Raw genomic sequence first — 21,340 nt, 5'->3', positions numbered from 1 at the left:
AGAAATAACTTGCCCTGGACCATTCAGTGGCCGTAGAGCAAGACCAGGTCTCTCTCTCACCGCATTCTGCCCAAGACGGGCTGTGACTGCTGAATGTGGTGCTCCGCTGTGAGATGAAAGGGGTGCACAGACCCACCCCGGCTGCGGGGCACGCACACCTGTCAGAGAACGTGCCAGCTGGACACTCGGCACCAACGCTATGTGCACCCATGTTCCTGCAACTCCCAGAGGCCCAAGTCCAGCCCCACATGCCAAATGACACCCATGTCAGTGCTGGGTGTTGGTGTAGGTCCAGCATCTGCTGACGCCACACTCAGTGTGGACAGGGGAGAGGAAAGCTGGCTGCTTCTACAGCCCCTCTAAGGAACAACGCCCGTTTTAAATTCACACCGAGGCTCTGCGTTCGTAAGCAGCGTCCCTGACCAGAACTTCCCCTTGGCAGGTCAGCCACCTGGGCTCCACCCGAAGCCATGCCCAGGACCCCTCTCGCCACTGCCCCCTACCGGCCAGGCAGTGGAATAACCTGGTTCTGGAGAAAAAGACTGGCAAATCCCAGTTTCTTGTATCTTCCGCTCCTACTCTCGCCCAGCTGGCCTGCCTCCATAGTCCAACCGTTCAGAAAATGCCCTGGTAGGAGAAATGTGCGTCTGGGCCCTGCCTGGAGCTGGCTCCCCATGACCCACCTTCCGTGGCACCTTCTCTTGCTGAGAAGGCCTCAGCGGGTCCTCTCTGGCTCACGCGTTCCTCTCTTCCAGCTCATCCTGCCTGCAGGAGCTGGGAGGCCTCTCCTGCGTGCGGACATGAACCCTCTGTCCTGAATCCGCAGAACCACCTCTGTCAGGGATTTGGGGCTTGTTTTCTTAATTAACTGAAAATGCTAACACGGGAGCCCGGGCGCTGGCAGGAGCCTGGCCTTCAGCGGCTGCTGGAGAAAATTCTTGCTTTGAAATCTGGATCCCTCACATCTCCCCTCATGCCCCGCACAGGATGTCAAAACAAACTGGGCCACCCGATCGTGGGGCACAGGGAACGAGCAGGATCGGATTTCAGGGCCAGTGACGGATTTAGCTACAGGCGGCTTCAGTGTCCAACTCATGAGGAGATCTTGATTTCCCAAAATGGCTCAGCTAAACCCCAAAAAAGCCACCTGCTGCGGCAGAGGCTCTCTGGGGGAAGAAAGGAGAGGTCACGGGGTTTATGCCAGTGCTGTGTCCTGAGTGCTTGCCGCCTGCCTGGCCGGCACGGAGCTGGGACTGGTGAAGATAGCCAAGTCCTACCGATTCCTGCCCTTGAAGAGATAAGCCAGGAACAAATTGCTAAAGTGTAGCACAGGGAGGGTCTATAGCAGGGCAAGTACAAAGTAACAGGGTCACAGAGGAGAAGGGCAACTCCCCATATTGCAGAGGGCTGGGGGTGGAAGGTCATGGCCAGACACAAGGAGAAGCACCTGATCCGCGCAAGGAGTCAAAGTCTAAGGATCACATAGGATGCATGAAGGGGGTAGGCAGAGGGAGGCGGAGGTGACCCAAGGGGAAAGGCTGGGAGGCATAAAGAGAGAGCATGTTGAGGAAGGGCAGGCAGGGCAGGATGGCTAGAGAATGGGGCTTCTGGGGCACCAGAAGGACTCTGCAGAAGATGCCCCTGGAGATGAAGAACAGGGCAGGCCCATCATGTCAGGGGGAATATGGCAGGCCATGGGGAACCAGCAAATGTTTTTCAGCAGGAACGAACTCCATCTGGGGCAGGGGTGGCCTAATCTAGCCCACTGCCAGTTTTTGTAACTGTGGTTTCTTTGGCACACCCACACATTTATATATTGTCCAAGGCTGCTTTGGTGCTTAGGTGATTGCAACAGAGACCGTGTGGCCCCCAAAGCCAAAATATTTGCTCTCAGCACCTTCACAGAAAATGTTTGACGACTCCTAATGCAGAAGAATGACAGGGCAGAGAGTTCCAGAGAAAGGAAGACGGATGGCCGCTCAGGGTCCAAGAGAGGGAAGATACACAGTGGCGTCACTCATCCAAAGTAGGTGTGACCGCAGGCTGCCTCACGGCAAGACCCCAAACCTCAGCAGCAGCAGGAGGAAGAGGAAATGGAAGAAGAAGAGGTCTGGTCCCTGGGTCTCTTGTCCCCAGCTACCTGCACTGGTGGGACGTGTGATCCTCAGAGTGTGCTCGCCACCCAGCCCCATCCAGGAGCCAAGGCACCAGGCCAGCGGCGTGTGCCTGTGGGCTGTCGGGGTAGCAAGCCCTGAGTCACAGGGACCCTGCTTCAGCTTTCTCACCTAACAGCTGGACCCTGGGAAAGGTCTGAAATTCTGGAAAGCCCAGAGAACACCCCTCTGTGAGGGGAGATCACACGGTGGCCCCAGGAGGCGCCACACTCACCCTTCTCAGCCTTGGCGCCTGTCCCATCTGCAGAGGCTGACAGAGGAGCATCCTTGAGCTTCGGGTCAGAGACACTGTGTTGGAAGTGGGGGTCCCAGCTCCTAATTCAGGGTCTTTCCTCTTTCCTGACTTGCACATCCCGAGTCTCTGCACTGGGGCCTCAATGATCCTGTACATCGGGGGGGCTGGAAGATCGGCACCCCTACTCTGCTCTGCCTGTGGCAGAGTCTGGCTCACTCTGCCCGGAAGAGAGGGGGATGGTTGAACCATCTCCTCCTGGGTCACCCTCCCTGCACCTCTTCCTTTTCACTCTAGATCAATGTAGCCTTTCTTCATCTTTGGTACTTTGGGCCTTCCAAGCTCACCATGCAGAGCCCAGCTTCAGAAACAAAGCATTAAAAGTTAAACACTATCATTTGAGGAAACCGCTTCGTGCCAACTTGCACAGAAACATAAACTCAGGACTAAACTCTCAGGCCAGTCGTAGGTTATGGGATAGCCATTCAGACAATTCAGAATGAATGCATTCAGCTTTTAGGTTATCATTCAAATGGAAACAAAAGGGAACCATTCTTAAGAACAAGAAGTTTCTCAAATAGTGTTCTCAACACTCTCCCGTCAAGGGTCTCTGGGCCCATCTGAAAGACTCTGCAGGGGCTGAGGACCCAGGCTGTGCAGTGATGTTGGCCGGCACCTTTCCCAGTCTTATGTCCCACCAGAAGAATTGGCAAATAGGAGGCAATTAGCTCAACTTGGTTGAGCAAAACACACGAATGAATGAATGAATGAATGAATGAATGGAGTGAATGAATGAATTAAATCGAATCAAGACGTTCAAGTCCTGGTTCCACAGTTTACAGCCCTGTGTCCTCAGGCAAGGTCCTGCACCTCTCTGAGCCTCGGTTTCCTCATTTGTAAAAATCTCCCAAATTACAGGCATACCTCAGAGTATTGCAGGTTGGGTACCAGACCACTGCAGCAAAGCAAATACCACAATACAGCGAGTCAAATGAGTTTCTTGGTTTCCCAGTGCCTATGAAAGCTATGTTTACACTACACTGTAGTCCATTAAATGTACCATAGCATTATGTCTAAAAAAACAATGTACACACCTTAATTAAAAAATATTTTATTGCTAAAAACTGCCACCCATCATCTGAGCTTTCAGGGAATCATAATAACCGCCTGCAGATCACCATGACAAACATAATCATAAAAGTCTGAAGCATCGTTGACAATTAAATGTGTAATTTTTTCAAACGTGACACAGAGACACGAAGCGAACAAATGCTGCTGGGAAAATGGCACTGATAGATCTGCTCTGCGCAGGATTGCCACGAACCTTCCATTTGTTAAAAAAGAAAAATGCAATTATCTGCAAGGGGCAATAAAATGCGGTATGCCTATGTTCACGACTCAAAATATTACAGCAAGAACTACACAAGATGGTCCCCATAAAGCCCTTGGCACAGTGATTGGCACATTCAAGATACAGAATAAATGGCAACTGTTTTTGTTACTTTTCAAAAGCGGCTTTAATCCCATATTTAAAACATCTTTCCCGATCCTCACAGGCTCCCAATTCCGTCATTCCATTTTTGTATCAATAACCCCCCAGTTAGAGCCTGGCACAAGCCGGGGAGCAGGAAGGAGCCGTTGGAGCAGACTTCAGCAGAGAGCTTCTGGCATCCAGAACTCACTCATGGCCCCGGGGAAGTGTGGGGACTGAGGCTGCTACTATATCCTGCCTCTTCCCTGGGAGGCCACCCTTGGGCACAGACCCCAGTTTGCCAAACTGCACCTGATATTCAAGGCCAGGGAGCTCACCTGTGCCCATGCCGAGGCTGGGGCGTCATTTGCTCTGCAGAGGTGGGGTGCCAGTTCAGACCCATTCTGCCCACTGCACAGACCTCTCCTCACATTCCTTCTTGCACTAAGCCCGGGGCCGCGTGAGCCTCCCCCCAGGGTGGCGTTCCCAGGCTCCAGAACAACAGGCCTCCATTCTTCCCTGCCCTTGGCAGACCTGCCTCCTCCCACTACGGCACTGCCTGCTGCTGCTCACAACAGCTGCCCCAGTCCAAGGGGCCAACACAGACCTCTTTGGGGCCTGGAGAACAAGCCCAGGGCCTGGTGTGTCCCCTCAGCCCAGGAGGAAGAGGAATTGGCCTGAGTCTCCTGCTGAGATAGAATCCCAGGGTCACTCACTCCATTCACCCTCAGGCTGCAAGTACCATTTGGCCTCAGGCATCTTTGCATACAGCCTTGGCTGGCCACACTTTGTTTTCCCCAAATGAGAGAGAAGTCTGACATCAGCCCCTTCCTGATCTTCACTACCCCAACCCACCCCTCTCCGGACCAGGCTCCAGATACTTCTAGATGTCATCCCTCAGTTCCTCACCTCAAGGGTGGCAAACAGTGGGAGGAGAGGCTGGAGGCCATCCCCCATCCAAGACTCACTACCCACCGGGAATCCCAGCCCCACTTCTGCCTCCTCCTTCCCACATTTGCCCATCAGATTCCATCCGGCAACAATCACCAAACTCAACCCCAAATCAGCAGTCCGCAAAGACGAGGAGGATGAAACGTGGGTTTCTTTCACTTACCAAGTTTATCCAGCTATTTTTCCAACTTTCTTTTTAGGGATCCTGAGCTCAGTCCTTAAGAATGATTCTTGTATGTCCCAGAGCCAGGGCTGGGGGGTGGGAGGCAGGGGCCACAATGGGGGGCTGATGACAGAGAGTCCTTTCTCCGGCATGGATTCCTGGGGGATGTGCACTTGATTCAAAGCAGTCTCCCTCCTCCAGAGGGTCCAGCACTCAAATCCAACCCAGGAGGGTCCCAGCTGCAGCCCAGCAAGGCACCCAGCAGGGGAGGCAGGGCCCCACACTTTGTGGCTGCCTTTCTTAAAGGGACAGCCTGCCCCTGAGAGCCTGTAGGGAAAAGCTAGACAGGAAGGAGTGAGCAAGGACCAGCCAGCTTTCTCCAGGGAAAAGCTGTGAACAAGCACCAGGATCCTGGCTTGGTGCCTGCATAATCCTGACGACTTGACAGGTTTGTCCCCTCTCCTGATGTGTGGGACACCGAGGCAGAAAGACCCTTCTCCAGGGTAAGGCTTCCCCCAAAAAGGTCCTCCCTCAGGGATGAACTCACCCATAGAACAGTGTAATAACCAATAACAAATAATAGTCACTATGTGCAAGGCATTTGCCTAAGTGCTTTGCCCAAAGGAACTCTGGTCCCCAAACTTTAGGATGTAGGTATTGTTATGGGTCCCATTTACATTTACATATCATTCCCATTTACATTCCTCCCATTTCCCGGAGGAAACCGGGACCTAGAGAGACTAAGTCACTGAGGTCTCACAGGTAATGAATGGAAACATCAGGCTTTGAACTTAAGTGGTTCTACCAGCACTCAATCACCAAACTTTCTCTAGAAGGAACTATGGGAGCACCACTACAACAATCAATTGCAGGTGGAGCACCTGCCAGAGTCAGGTTCATGCCACAGAAAAGGCATCATGAAAGACAAGGTGTCTGCCTTCTAAATGCTCCCTGGAAGGAATTACCCAAACAGTAACCTCAAATTTGTCTGGAGGGTGGTATCACTGTGCTTGTTCTTGCCTTTATGGGTTTCTTTATTTTCCACACTTTCTGCAATATTCCTTTTATAAACAGAAAACAAAGATTCCACCTCCTACCTCCTGCTCAAATATTTCAAATGACCAAGACTCTACAGAGCAGGATGACTTAAGTATTCTACATGGATTCTAGAAGAAGGGAGAACAGCAAAATTAACAGGATGGTGCAGCAATGCCGTGAGTAAATCGAAGTTCAGTTTTGCCCATTACAAATCTATAGGCTGGTTTTTGATATAAATAAAGCAATAGCTTTTTCTTTCAGCCAAAACTAAAAATAAAAAGTGGGTTTTTTTCTTCAAACCTGGTAATTTACAAAACTCAGTTAAGAACCAACACCTCACATGTTATTCCAGACCTTTCCTCATTTGATCACCACCCCCCCCCACCCCTCTTCAGCTTCCCCTCACTTTGTCCCACCCACCCCACCCAGCAGCCAGGCCAGAATTCTAGGGCTTTCCCGAAGCCTATCCAGTACTCTGAGACTTGCTCATGCAATGCCTTCTGATTAGCACTTCCTTTTCATTTTCCCATAAAGTCTTTGACACCCTTCAAGACCCAGCTCACTTGTCACCGCTCCTATGGAGCCTCCCACCCCCACAAGCAGAACTGACTGCATCTTTCTCTGAGCTCTCACAAGCTTTGCTCCTGTGGAACATGCTATTAGAGCTGGCACCACGCTGTATTCAACTAAGTTAGTGTCTTTGTTCACTTTTCTTTCCCTAGAACCTAGCTCTAAAATATCTGTGGAATAAGGCAGTACCTGATAATAATAATTAGTTTGGGGGCGCCTGGGTGGCTCAGTCGGTTGAGTGGCCGACTTCAGCTCAGGTCATGATCTCGCGGTCCGTGAGTTCGAGCCCCGCGTCGGGCTCTGGGCTGATGGCTTGGAGCCTGGAGGCTGCTTCCGATTCTGTGTCTCCCTCTCTCTCTGCCCCTCCCCCGTTCATGCTCTGTCTCTCTCTGTCTCAAAAATAAATTAAAAAAAACGTTAAAAAAAAAAAAATAAGAATAATTAGTTTGTTTGAAGGGCATGTACAGTTTCCCAGGTGCTTCCTCCAACATATTTCATTTGGCTTCAAAACAATTGGTTGGGATGGGTATTAGAAGTGTCAAATGTGGTCACTGAAGGAAGCGTGCAGTGCTTGAGGTCCTTGACACTCTGCCTTTTGGAGGTTAGGTTTGCCCGGATGGCCTTGAGGGGCTGGCCTGGCCCCTCAGCCTCACTTTCAGCTCAGCCAGACTGTATCCATCTCCCGGCCCTGCCCTCTGCAAGCTTATCAGTACTCCATCCCAACATCTCCTTGTCCTAGGCTCCCCCACCAGCCAGGCAGGGGGACACCAGAGGGCCAGGGGCTTGGAGATGATGCTTCCCAGCTGGTGTGTAGCATGCATTCTCTCCAGGTGAGTGAATGCAGCATGGCCAGGGCACTAATGAGGCCATAGCTTCAAGTGAGAACCAAGAATGATCTTGACAGTTTTATGGAAGAAAACTCTGTCATGCAGCCCTCCTGTACCCAGGAGGTAGCCAGTCCACCAACTGGGATCCCTGGGAGAGGGTGTGCACAGAATGTTAAAGCCAGAAGGAAACTTAGAGATCCCCTTGCCCAACCCCCTTCCAGACAGCCAGGAAAATCGGGCACAGACTGGGGAGGGACTTGTCAGAGGCACAGAGAGAGATGGTGGCAAAGTGAGGGCTGACATCTGAGCCCTTTCTGATCCAACCAAGGAAAACACAACTTCGTACTAAAAGGAAGCCACAGAGGCCAAATTATTTTGCAGGATGTTCTTCAAGCACACACCACACAAATGATTCTTGGATGCAACGGCACACACAGAAAACACTTAATAAAGGAAACACAGAGGAAAGTGTTCAGTAACCATCTTAAAATTTAGTACCTCTGGACACCAGGCCATGTCTTAACCTACCCATCTCCATAACCTCCCTTATGAGCAAAGGGGGCATGTGGGTCTAAGTCTAAAACTATGTCTGCATTGACTTAGCAGAATGCATTGAAGTAGGGATACCACGAATGATGCTTTATTTCATCTGCAGGTAACACTGTTTACAGTTGTGACAGCTATTGGTACTTAGTCAAACACCACTGGTCCCCACCCCTCACTCCAGGCACAAAACAGATTGTACTTCCTGGCCACTTGTACTTGAGTGGAGCCACAGGTCTAAGTCTGGCCCATGAGCTCCAAGTAGAAGCTGAGTGTTGTGATGGTTAATTTTATGTGTCAAGTTGGTTAGACCATGGTATCAGATATTTGGTCAAACTTGATTTCACTGTGAGGGTATTTTTTAGATAAGATAATCATTTAAATTAGTAGACTTGGGGTAAAGCAGATTACCCACCATCATGTGGGTGGGATGCATCTAATCATTTGAAAGCCTTAAAGAAAAGACTGGCATCCCCAAGGAAGAGGAAATTCTGCCTCCAGACAGACTTTGAACTTGAGCTGCAACATCTACTCTTCCCTGGGTCTCCAGCCTGCAGGGCTGCCCTGCAGATTTTGGACTTGCCAGTCCCACAACCAAATGAGCTAATTCCTTAAAACAAATCTAGATAGACAGACAGACAGATAAAGTAGATAGAATAGATAGACAGGTAGATAGGTAAGTAGATAGAACAGATAAGTAGATAGATAAATAGACAGATGGATAGACAGATGGTAAGTAGAAAGATAGATGATAAGTAGATAGGTGGATAGATAGGTAAATAGGTTAGATTGGATGGATGGATGGATGGATGGATGGATGGATGGATAGATAGATGGATAGATAGATAGATAGACAAAGTAGATAGGTAAGTAGATAGATGGATAGATACATAAATAAGTAGGTAGGTGGGTAGGTAGGTAGGTAGATAGATAAGAAGGTAGGTAGGTATACAGGCAGGCAGATAGATAAGTAGAAAGATAGAGGATGGATAAGTAGGTAGGTAGATAGATAACTAGACAGATGATAGATAGATCGATAATACATACATACATACATATATCCTGTTGGTTCTGTCTCGGGAGAACCCTGACTAATAGAAGTGTAATTAGTGGTCTAGAACATTGAATTGTTCTAGACACAACCCCCTTTCTGGTCAGCACTGCGATCATCAACATTTAATGAGGTGCCTGTTCTGCCAGCCTGGGTTCCTGAGTGACTATAATGAGTAGAGGTCTGCATTAATCCACAACAAACAGTAGCATGAGTAAGAAATAAACCTCCCTTGTTTTAAGTCACTGAAACTTGGGAACTATGTGTTACCACAGTATAATTTAACTTATACTGACTGAAGCACTGGCTGTTTGTCTTAGATCTGAGGTTCTGGTGTGTGAGGAAAGAAATCTGAAAAAGTAATGGAACCATAAAAGGATTTTGATCCTGGCTGGCCACTGAGTCCCAGAACACATGGCTCCTCCCCTGCTTCCTTTAGTCTATCTTGGGATCCTGGGACGTCTTACCACACAATCCAAACACAGTTGTATAAACGCATCAAAGGTACAATCTCACTGGTGAAAGAAACTTCCCTAGAAAATGTTCAGAGTTCCGCTGAGGAATCTGACCCTGGGCCTGGAATGGGAAATTCTCCAAGGAACAAAAGTTTCCACTACGGCAACAAGAATGTTAAACACGATTTAAAAAAAAAAAAAATCTTTTCTCAGTAAGAAAAATGAGACCATGAGTATTTATAAGCCCAAACCCAAAGGCCATCCCCTGGTTCCTGTGAGTTTCCTGCTGTACGGGGAGAGTCAAGTGCATTAGAGAAGGTATTAGAAGGGAGCGGGATGTCCTTGGCTCAATGCAGGTGGGTTAAGTGTGGAACCTTTGAGGAAATGCCATGACAGAGTGCTGGTGATTCTCCTTAGGAATCAAGGGTGACCTAGAGGCTCCTGGGACCCTGCATCTTTCTTCTCAATGAATAAACCCAGTTTCCTAACCTTAAATACACTACAGAGATAAATTCTAGGACACAATAAGATATAACAAACTTAAACTAGTATAGGAAGAATTTAACTTATTCCAGGGGCTCTCCACTGGGACAGTTTACAGGGACATTTGGCAATGTCCGGAGAGCTTTTTGGTTGTCACGACCAGGCAATACTACTGGCATCAAATGGGTGGAGACCAGGTGTGCTGCTCAATATCCTATAACGCCCAGGACAGCCCCCCACCCCCAACAAAGAATGATTCAGGCTAATATGAAGGTTAACAAACCCTGACCCAGACCAAGTCCCTAGTTATTAGGGCGTGAAGGTTTAGAACAAAGAGAGAAAGAAATGCTCCAGAGTGAAATACTCCAATGTGGGGAAAAGACGATATACATATACATATTCATATCCATATCTACATTCATATACATATATAAACCAAAACTGACTGTACCACAGAAGCAATCTGGAAGGTAGCACAGTGCACATTGGTAGGGAAGTAACTTCCACGCTATCTCTCCCCTCCTCTGCTACTCTCCTGGAGTAGCAGCTCCATTATTTAGAAGTTGTCCTGAGATCTGCAAAGTGAGATAAGGAGCAAAGATTAGGGGTGAGGCTGGAGAATAAAGACAGCTGAACTAGTCAGCATCACAGACAGGGTGAGTTGCTGTGAGCACCAAGAGGGAAGAGAGAAGGAAGGTCAAACAGCAGGACTTCTGGCCAAGCAATCAACCTCTTTCAGAACAAGGGCTGTCTAATCTTCAATTTCAGATTGTTTGTGTTGTGATGTGAATGCCGTTGGTCTAGTTAACATCTTTTTCAGGTCTACTATGTGCCAGGCAGTGTTGGGAGTACGTGACATGCAGTCTCACCAGATGCCCACAGCTGCCCAATGGGGGACACTGCTGTTACCCCACATTAGGGGTAAGAAGTCTGAGGCACAGGGAATTTAAGCCACTCATTCAGAGATGCACGACGAAACAGCAGTAGAGACGGAACTCAGAAGCAAGTGGTCTGGCTCCAGACTCCGTGTTCTTCACTTCTGGGGTGCTCTGCTTGTGACCCACAGTAGCTAATAATCGGAACTAATTAGATGGGAATAGGGACTCAGAACTGGAGGTGACAGGAAATGTATGAGCCACGACCTCTCACTTTGGAATCTCTAGACCAGCGGTTCTCAGACTTGAGTGTGGCCAGGATCATCTGGCAATCTTGATAAAACACCAACAGCTGTGCTACACCTCCCAGAGTTTGATTTAGCGGGTCTGGGGCCGGGCCCAAGGATTTGCATTCCTAACAAGTTCCAGGTGATGCTGATTCTGCTGGCCCAAGGACCCCTCCTTGAGAACCTCTGTTCCCTTAGAAGGATATGGGGCTTCCTCCACTTGCGGAGGCTGGATTTGGCTAATTGAGGCTGCATCTCAAAGACAAAGCGGCGCCTGGTCACAATGTAGCTGTGAATTGGAGAAGGCTAATACTGAAGAGAATGGCGGGAAGGGAAGAGTGAGTGTCAACTAGATTTCAACCTGTAAGACTTCCTGGAGGAAGAGCCAAGAAGACAGAAGAAGGAACAGTAGGATTATTGATTTGATAAGCACTCCAGATAGCAGGGCTCAAGCATTTGAAGTCCCTCCCTAGGGCAAACTCGATCAATTTCAATTACCTGTGTTCCCCATAACTGCTGGGAGGGTGCCCCCTTTGTTGTTTGGTGAGTCCATCCATTAAGTCTGAGCAGCAAATTGTAACCAGCAGACACCCTCTTTCATGGAATGGGAAGCCGTGCAGAACAGGGGTTAGAAGAAAGATGAACAAGTTCAAATTCTAGCTGTAAGGCTGTGTGGTATGGACACTCCTTAAGGTTCTTAACCATTCTAAGCCTTAGTTTCCAAATCTGTAAAACAGAGCAACTAATCACCTAAAATTCAGAGTCGCAAACACCGATTGTACGTAACATGCTTGTTACAGTGTTTGCTCTACACCAAACCTCAATTAGAGCTCTATCAGTGGCCAGGGAATCCAGCCACAGTCAAAGGTAGACGTGCTCTGGGCTGCTCATTGCTCCTGCAGGAGCTGGGAGGTTGAACTTCGGAGCCCCCTCACCGTCCGTTGTTTAAAAGATCTCCCATCCCAGTGAGCACCATCTGGTGTTTCAGGGCCCTTCCCCATCTTCTGAGCTTGCTATCAAACTGTGTCTAACGCCTCGCTCAACACTTCTTTCATTTACAAAGTTGGTAACACTAAGGAAAGGGGACGAAATAAAAATACCAAACTGCCTAACGTCCGCACACACAATATGGACTCAACTTTGCCTTGAAGCTGTACGCAGAGAGGAAAGACTGACATGTGAATTACCAAAATGCTAACTCAACTAGAAGGCAAGTTCCCCAAGTGTGGTTTGTGACAAGGTGGGAAACTGGGGGACAAGGGTGGAGGGGCAGACATTTCCAGGAGGTTTTCAGCCTTCTAGTGATGGATTTAGAGGCTAATTTTATTTTTGTTTTCCTGCTTTACGTATTTTCTACATTTTCTGTAATGAACCTGCATTGCTTTTATAATCAAGGAGGGAAAGGTGCTTTGTTTTTTACCTTCATATCCTTCCAAAATTTTTCTTAATTATAACTCACTCCACTGCTATTCTGTCCCTTCTGCTCACATGCTGCCTCTTGGCTCTCATCTTCTATTTCTACCTGTCAATTTGCACTTGAGAGGGTTCTTGCTCAATATTCTTGAGCAGATTTCCTACGCAGTGGCCCAAGAACCTCTGGTCAATGGAGCTTTCCCAAAGTGGAAGGAGATGTTTCCTCCCGTGGAAGAGTAGTGGACTTACTGCCTGCCATTCCCTGTCCTGGGATCCACTCCCAGCCCCAACAAGCTCACTAGAAGGTTCTTCATGAAGCAAGTGGTTTATCCCGTGAGGAACAACACAGGAAGAAACCTGCAGGTGAGGAGAACTGGATATACATGTGCACGCACACACACTTGTGTGCACACACACATTCACATACTCACACACCCCCATCTGCCTCTGCGTTGCTTCTGTATCTGGAGGAAAATGTCATCCGGTTAGTGCCCTCAGATGAACCAGGAAGGCAAGTCCCTCAGTTGTGGCTTGTGGGGGGGCGGAGGTAGGGAGCTGGGAGGGGGGTGTCACAGCCAACCAGCTTCCATCTGGCTCTGAAACCCAAACTTACTTCCCCGGACTGGACTAGGATCCCATTTCTCAATGTGAGGAGTCTTGCTCTCTCTTGGTGACACACACTTTCCCCAAGAATGCTGGACTTCTCAATGAGGAATTCTTGTATATTTGGGATTCTTGGAATCCGGACAAAGACTAATGAATTGCTGGCTCTACCCTAGGTTTGGAAACCCTCTAGAACTCACAGGCATGGGGGGAAGCAGTGAGGCAGGGAAAGAGGGTGTGGGTGTGTTCGCAGCTGAGAGGAGGATGCGGGACTGAGATATAGGACCACAGTATCCACGCTGCAGCCACTCCCGAAGGTACCCACTGACACCCAAATCAGAAGTCACCTTCTATTCTGTGACTAGAAGGCTGACACAGACAAGCTGGCCGTGCGGGACACAGAACAGTATTTCTATAACACAATGAGCTATACCACAATGGAAGTCAGGTAGTTGGTTGTTCAGTTCATCACAGAGGGGGGGTGATTGCGATCTATCGGGACGCAGTACAGACAGCCTGGGTCTTAGGTTCAGGCACACCTTATTTGGAATACCCTCTGTGCTTATGACTAGCTATGTGACTTCAGGCAAGGCACCTAAACTCTCAGAACCTTGGTTTTTCTCTTCCGTAAAATGTGGTAACAGCCACTTTGCAGGTCTACCGTGAGACAGAGTTGTGCTGAAGTGTGCGAGTGCTGAGCCCAGTGCCTGGCCCATACAGTGGGCCTTCAGTAAATGGTAGGTATCATTTTATGAGTTTAAAGAGTAGACGTTCATAAAGCTCTTTGTGTAGTGGGCTGGCTTCCCTGGGGATGGCCAGGCAGTGAGAAGGCATAGCTCCCTGGAATAATGGCAGCTAAACTTAAGTTCCTTCTTTCACACGCCCCTCAGGAGTCTTCATGTGTTGTGGCAGGTTTGGGCCATGCCACCCTACTCCACACCCTACCTGTGTGAATGTGTGTGTTCTAGATCACCAGAATGAAATGGTAGAGGGTCCACAGGAGGCCTGGGACCATTGTCTCCTCAACTTGAAGCGGTCAGGAAGCACGCTGGCCCCTCAGTAAAGACTGGGCAAACCACCCCAACCTTGCTGTCTAGAGAACTCCATGAGTTCTTAAGGCGTCCTGAAGAACACAGTGGCCCGGGTTCCTGCCCCCCTACCCTCACCTCCCCACACACCCCCTGCCAAGAGCTCCAGTAACCTGGGCAAACAGACCAGGCCCCCAGGGTGTTCTCGGTCTAACTGAGAAGGCAAAACACAGACATAAAAGACTTAAGAATACAGAAAAACAAGGGGGAAAGAAAATAATTTTCTTTCAAAGGAACTCATATATGCAGAGGGATCATGAGGTGATCTAAGGAATCCACATTCCACAGGGTTAATCTAGGGAGACTTTCTAGAGACAGCGGTGATGGGTAGGGCTGCCATTTAGCGTCCCCACGAGTTCTCCCCAAAAGAACCCCTCTCAGACCCTGTGGCCTGACTGACTGGAGAACAGGCATTTTTGCCTGAAATAGTAAATTTACATAACCTCACCATCAGAGCGATGCTCAGTGCGGCTCTAGTTACAACAACAAGGGTTTAAGAACTGGAGAGTCTGCAATGGCAAAGGCAGAGGGGGAAAACAAAACAAAATCCACATGAGGTTTTAATTTTCTTTAGCCACGTGAGAATGGCCCGTAGATCCAGCTATAAATACCCGGCTGCCATTGCCACAAGATGGAAAATCACACACACACACACACACACACACACACACACACACACAAGTCCCTTCCAACAGTTCATGGGCTCAAGAACACAAATCAATGTTTCTAAGACGATCTGTCTTGGGAAGATGTAGTATTAGACTTCCCCTTGCTAAGTGTCTTGCACTGAGGCCTCCCCAAATATATCCGACAGGGCTTGGAAGAAAGTTATCCAACAGCCAACACCAGAGTAGAACACGGAGCTGTCCCCACAACCCCAAGACCAAGTCAAAGCCACAAACAGGACTGAGGGAAAGGGTGTTAGGTGGAATTGCTTAGAAGGAAGTAAAGAGCACCCTGCTTGACCCAGGACACCTTGCGTAGGGTTTCCTAAAAGCAGGGCCTGAGACAGACTTGTAATGTATGTCATATATTAAAGCTGTGGTCTTAGGAGAAACCAGGAATGGAAGGAGGAAAAGAGAAGAGGGCAGAGGAATGACCTGGCACGAATGTGGTTTTTGGAGAGATCTAGCTTCATCTCTGTCCTATGGGGAGCTCTGCAGGGGAACCCCACTGCCACATTGCCCCCCACCTGGGGGCAAGGGCATGGGGCTTTTGTACCTTTCTCCCTGGTAGTCACTGGCCACAGAATTCGGGGGAAGGGCAGGGCAAGCAGGGTGTAACTCCTCTTGTAGGAACCACTGCACAAAGGGGTTCGGTAAGTCAAGGGCAACCCACATAGGTGCAAACCATTAGCTGAGCTCCCACAGCAGCTGGGAGACCTGTGAAGGACACCAACAGCATCTTCTATATAGGGTCTGTGAGCCCAAGGGCCTTGCTGCTTAGAAGTCATATTTTCTATTGATTGCAAAGGTTGATTTGGTTGGCTGGTTTTATTTTCTTTTGCTTGGGATGCTTTTAAGAATCATCCTGCGGAAGAGAGAGCAAAGGTGTGACCAATGCAGCACACAATGTGAACTTCCCACCTAATACCTCTTCTCGCCTTCTCCCATACTAGTAGGTCCCTGCTTTTTTTTTAGGCAGCAGCATTCCCAATTAAAAATTGTTCAGCTCCCCCCAGACTCCACTGCAGCTTGAGGTCACTACTTCACAGAGTTTTGGCCAGTTTCTGGAGGGAGCTTTCAGAAAAGCTTGTTAAAGAGAGCTTGGCATTTGCTCGCATGCACTTTTTGTACCTTGTCTTTCTCTTTCTTCCTGCCTGGAACGCAGATGTGAAGCTAGAAGCAAGGCAGCCATCTCGTAACCATGAGGCAACGAGCACAAAGACAAAAGTCTCATTCGAAAGAAGGCTGATGTAGAGACACAGAGGGAGCCTGGGTCTGTGATGACACTGTGGTGTCACTCTGCCAACTCTGGACTATGCTGGACTCGTATAAGAAAAATAAGAACCCTACGTGATGGAGCCACTTAAGTCAGCTTTCTATCCCATGTAGTCGAACACAAATTCTAACTGATACACGCTTCAAAACACCGGTTCTATGGGGTATCCCAGGGAAAAAGCCTTCTCCAGATAAATAAATTGAGAGACTACTAGTTTAAACAATGGGAAACCTGTCTTCTGGCTGCACTGCTTCTCTGAATGCATGGCCCTGTGTGGGCGAGGGCAGGGACAACGCAGGAACACTGCTTGCATTTCTTGAATCACAGAACTTCTCTCCCTAGGGCCACTGTGTGAGAATCTGGTGTTTTATCAAATGCAGTTTGGGAAATGCTAGACTACCTGACTTCTTCTGATTTCCTTCCTTCTGAACATTTCATGATTCCCCACCTGGAGGGGACCAAGTAGATGGTCAGCCCCACAGTGGCCTTGGCGTTCACCCTCCATGGGACATAAGTGCTCATCAAAGAATTGAGGCCTGTGGAGTTGGTTGGAAAAGGGCAATGAAATAGATAAACTAAAAGACTCAAGGAGAGGACAAGTCTTTTAGAATTTTGAGTACTCATTCCTCTTTCCAAGCAGGGATTAGCACTTGCCTCCAGGAATAATAATAATAATAATAATAATAATAATAATAATAAATGATGTTGAGACAGCCAGCATTTATTGAGAATTTATTACACACCAGGCACCGTATTTCACATGGATGCTCCCATGCAACTGTCACAATTGCCTAGTGAGAAAAACACCTTTAGTTTGCCTACTTTGCAGATGAAAAACCTAAAGCCTCTCAAGAGATATCAAATGTTTATCTGGAGTCACTCAGCTACTACCTGACAGAACAGAGACTCTCGACCCCCAAAGCCCACCAACTTCAGTGACTCCAGTTCCTCCACCTTCCTTTGCCAAGTACACATTTTGTTTATATACTGCGAACTTCTGCATGATACTTCTGCAGGTGTCCCTGTGAATTGGGTGCGTACATCCTGATTGACAGACCGGACTGGGAATTCTCAAGAGCAGGCCCTGTACCCCCATGGGCTTGGATATGTTCTTTTCTCCTTTCTCTGTACTTTGCCACAGAATTTTGAGACCATGTCTCCACCATGCTGGGCCACCCAGTCAAAGCTGCCTCTCTGACATTTATCACGGACTTCATGGGAGGTAAGATGTACTCAAGTGAGTCTGAGGGTGAGGGTAATGAATGGCGCAGGTAGAGGCGGAACCAAGAGGCAAACTCTGGGATGGTTAGCTCCAGCTAAGTGCATCCCCAGTTCCACATGCGTATCCGTCAGGGTGCTTAAGACCAGTATCATGTGTTGTATGGATTGGGTTCACACCAGGTCTCAAGTCCCCAGCCTGCCACCTGAGACCACCAAGCTCAATCACATCTTCCATTCTCTGAACTGGAAAGTATTCAGAACATGATAAATAGCCAATATTCAAGCCTCATTCAAAACATCATCCTTTTTACAGCACAGAATAAAATACCTGATCCATAACCACAAATATCAGTTCCTTTCCTTCCAGACCCCTTTCCTGGCTTACCCACATAAGCCTCCTGGAGTCGACCAGTCCAAAAACAGCCCAAACTGCCCCAAAGCTTGGATCACAGGGGACTCCCCATCATTCCTGGTCTGTCTAGTTACACAAGAATACCCACGACACATCCAAGGCTCTGTCTCTTCTCGGTTTTCCCCTTGACCTCCACTCCCTGTCCTTCTCTGCCATGCTCCTGCCCAGGGGGCCCACCTCTCCAGAATGCATCACCCAGATTCCTGGGCTTCAGTGCTCAGTGGGATTTGACCCACGGACAGCAACTGCAGGGGACTGGAGGGTGGAAGGAGAGAGACCTTGGGTGCTTATTCCAGTATTCCCTTTCTGCTGTCAGTGGTGGTGCTCCTCTAGGGCCACAACTGTCAAGGGGACCTAACCCTTGAGCTTCAGCTGGCACAGGGCTCTGATAACACATTTCTCCCCCTGGCCCCATCAGGCACAGGACTGTTAACATCTTCCTGCTGTTGCTCATCCCTGGGTATCTCATCATCTCCTCTAGGACCTTCTCTCTCTGAAGATAGTCCTCTCATTACATTCATATCAATTAAACCAATTTGGGAGTGCCAACTGTTTCCTGCCCAGAGCCCGACTGATACAGACTCCCATGTACATTCTCAGAGCCACCATCTACCCAGGACTTGCTCCCAAGAGTCCCAATTTTGTGTGATTTTCTTCCTTTTAATTAAGGTGAATTATACGATGTATAAATAAACAAGAGGCAGGGAAGAAAGCCATCCCCAGCCTTAGGTCCATAGCAAGCACCATAGCAGCCAGATGAGGGGCTCACTGTTGCAGAACTGAGCACCGAGGTTCATGAACCTGGTCAAGGACAGAGGGCTGCACAATACAGGACAGGGCACTCAAGGCCAACACAGTCTGTGTCACTTGGATTGGGCTCGGACCAGATTCCAAGGGAGAGGGGGCTGGAACAAAGAGCAAGGCACATAAAAGAGCTGAATCAACTGGGTTTCAAAAAGCACCCAGAGAAGAGGCCAATGTGGCTTCATTGTCCAGTAAAAGAAAGGGAAGCAATTCCTGGCGGTGGGCACTTTCCCACTTTGGGGAAGGATGTTTGCAAGAGGAACAGAGCAGTGGCTGTATTTAACCAAAATCAGAGGGATAGCAAATTTCACCGAAACCAGGCAGCTATGATGGGAGAGACAGATCCTTTCACCCTGGGGCAATGAGAAATACTAGAGACTGTTGGTCCCATGTCCTTATCACAAGGATGTCAGGATGACAGTTGTGGCCACTTGCCAGCACATGTAAGAAATCCCAGGAACTCTCGAGGAAGGGGTGGGATGAGAGAAGGCTCTAGCGATTTTCTATATGGAAAATCAGCCAGAGAGTTGATGTTTGGTTTCTATTAGCATGACCCCATTTTGCATTTTACTAATATATCAAAATATGATCCCAACAAAGCCACATATCAGAAAAAAAAAAAATAGGTCATGATCTGTAACTCAAAACCAGGGATTACCACAGGGCCCAGGGTAGATGTCCGGAGAACAGCCCCTTTGAAGATGATCACATCTACGTAAAATTTCCCAGAAGAACCTGGAGCAAACAGGAAGCACCCTCCTATTCTCTTTTCAGCGTGTCTATTTGCCATCAGGCAGAGGAGACAGGGTAGGAGTCTGTGCCCATTTTAAAAAATTAACCCTTTTAATTAAAAAATATTTTAGCTATCTAAAGATATAGATAGTAATAAACATTCGTGTAGCCATTACTCAGTGTAAGAGAGAAAATAGTCCACATATAAATGGAGCCCCTTCTTACCCCTCCCTGGTCTTCCTGTCTGACTTCCCTGGAGGGAGCCACTTTTCTGAATTTACTGGTTATTCCAAACATGTGGGGTTTTTTTAATGTTTATTTATTTATTTTGAGAGTAAGAGAGAGCATGAGTGGGGCAGGGGCAGAGAGAGAGAGAGAGAGAGAGAGAGAGAGAAAATGAGAATATCCCAAGCAGGCTCTACGCTGTCAGCACAGAGCCCAACACAGGTCTCAAACCCAGAAACCATGAGATCATGATCAAAGTGGAAATCAAGAGTGGGACACTTAACCTACTGAGCCACCCAGGCACCCCACCAAACATGTTTTTATACTTAGTTATACATGTAAATATTTGTAAGTAAAAGATTATTTTGTATGATATTAAATTCAATATGAATGACATCCTTCCATAATTTGCTTTTGCATTCAACATTACTTCCACTTAATATTATATCTCACTAGCACATCCGTTCATCTTCTCACTGTAATGCATAGTATTCCATTATATGTACATATCAAACTCTTTAACTGGTCTTCTGGTTGACAGAAGTTTGGGTTGCTTTCTAACTCTTAAAAACCATGCTGTGCTCTTTTCCTCCCTGGCTGCCTAAAGCTCGACCGCCATCATGAATGACACAGTAACTATCCAGACCAGAAGTTCATGACCAACCGACTACTTCAGCGAAAACAGATGGTCATCGATGTTCTTCACCCCGGAAAGGCAATAGTACCTAAGACAGAAATTCGGGAAAAACTAGCCAAAATGTACAAGACCACACCAGATGTCATCTTTGTATTTGGATTCAGAACCCATTTTGGAGGTGGCAAGACAACTGGCTTTGGCATGATTTATGATTCCTTGGATTATGCAAAGAAAAATGAACCCAAACATAGACTTGCAAGACATGGCCTGTATGAGAAGAAAAAGACGTCAAGAAAACAGTGAAAGGAATGCAAGAACCGAATGAAGAAAGTCAGGGGAACTGCGAAAGCTAATGTTGGTGCTGGCAAAAAGAAGTGAGCTGGAGATTGGACAACAGAAGGAGTAAAGATGCTGCAGGAACTATCTGGTGATTGTGCAAATTTTTCATGAGAGGATTAATAAACTAAGAACTTAAAAAAAAACAAACAAACATGCTGTAGAGAATATTCCCGAACACAGCTCCTTTTCATAGGTATTAGACTTCCTCTAGATTTACCTAAGAATGAAACTTCTGGGTCATAGGGCAAGTGCATCTTTAATTTTACTAGATAGTACCTAATTGCTCTCCAAAGTATACACAACAACGTAACCCCCACCATTAGTGAATGGGTGTTATCTCTGGTTCTAGATCCAACACGAAGAGTATAATTCGGAGAAGGGGGGGATCTGGTAAGTGTGAAATGATGTCTCCCTGTGATTTCAATATATGGTAGGCCTTTGATTCCTAGCAAGGTTGAACATCTTTTCCTATGCTCATTATTCTATAGCATCAATGTACTGTTAGAATTACACTTGCATGCTTTGAAACACCAAAGAAAATTTTCTTTTAATTTATAAAAGTTTGAACAAGTTGAAGTTCATCACTTCCTCATTGGAAATCTCAGGAGCGGCAGGAGGAGCTGTGGATGTAGGCAGAGGGAAGACTGCCTTTTGCATACTGGCTTTGAGGCCGGGATTTTTCAAATGAGCCCTAACTTCAGAGATAAAGCACATGAAGCAGAACTCCAGTAATCCCTGGGCAAGTTGGAGAATACATCTTTTTCGACCTTGTCAACGTTGTCCAGGAAAAGTTTAGCATGCTTTC

General features: G+C 47.7%; 1 protein-coding gene and 1 pseudogene across 5 annotated transcripts in view; one reads left to right on the top strand and one right to left on the bottom strand.

The window, feature by feature from the left end:
- DAAM2 (dishevelled associated activator of morphogenesis 2) overlaps positions 1 to 21,340 on the bottom strand; it is a 118,236-nt gene that overhangs the window by 82,568 nt on the left and 14,328 nt on the right. The gene's annotated exons all lie outside the window — the stretch shown is intronic.
- Positions 20,165 to 20,686, top strand: LOC132667037 (small ribosomal subunit protein eS24 pseudogene; annotated as a pseudogene).

Source organism: Panthera onca, chromosome B2 (genome assembly GCF_046562875.1).
Source record: "Panthera onca isolate mPanOnc1 chromosome B2, mPanOnc1 haplotype 2, whole genome shotgun sequence".
NCBI classification, from domain to species: domain Eukaryota; kingdom Metazoa; phylum Chordata; class Mammalia; order Carnivora; family Felidae; genus Panthera; species Panthera onca.
This window is presented reverse-complemented; position numbering and strand designations above follow the sequence as displayed.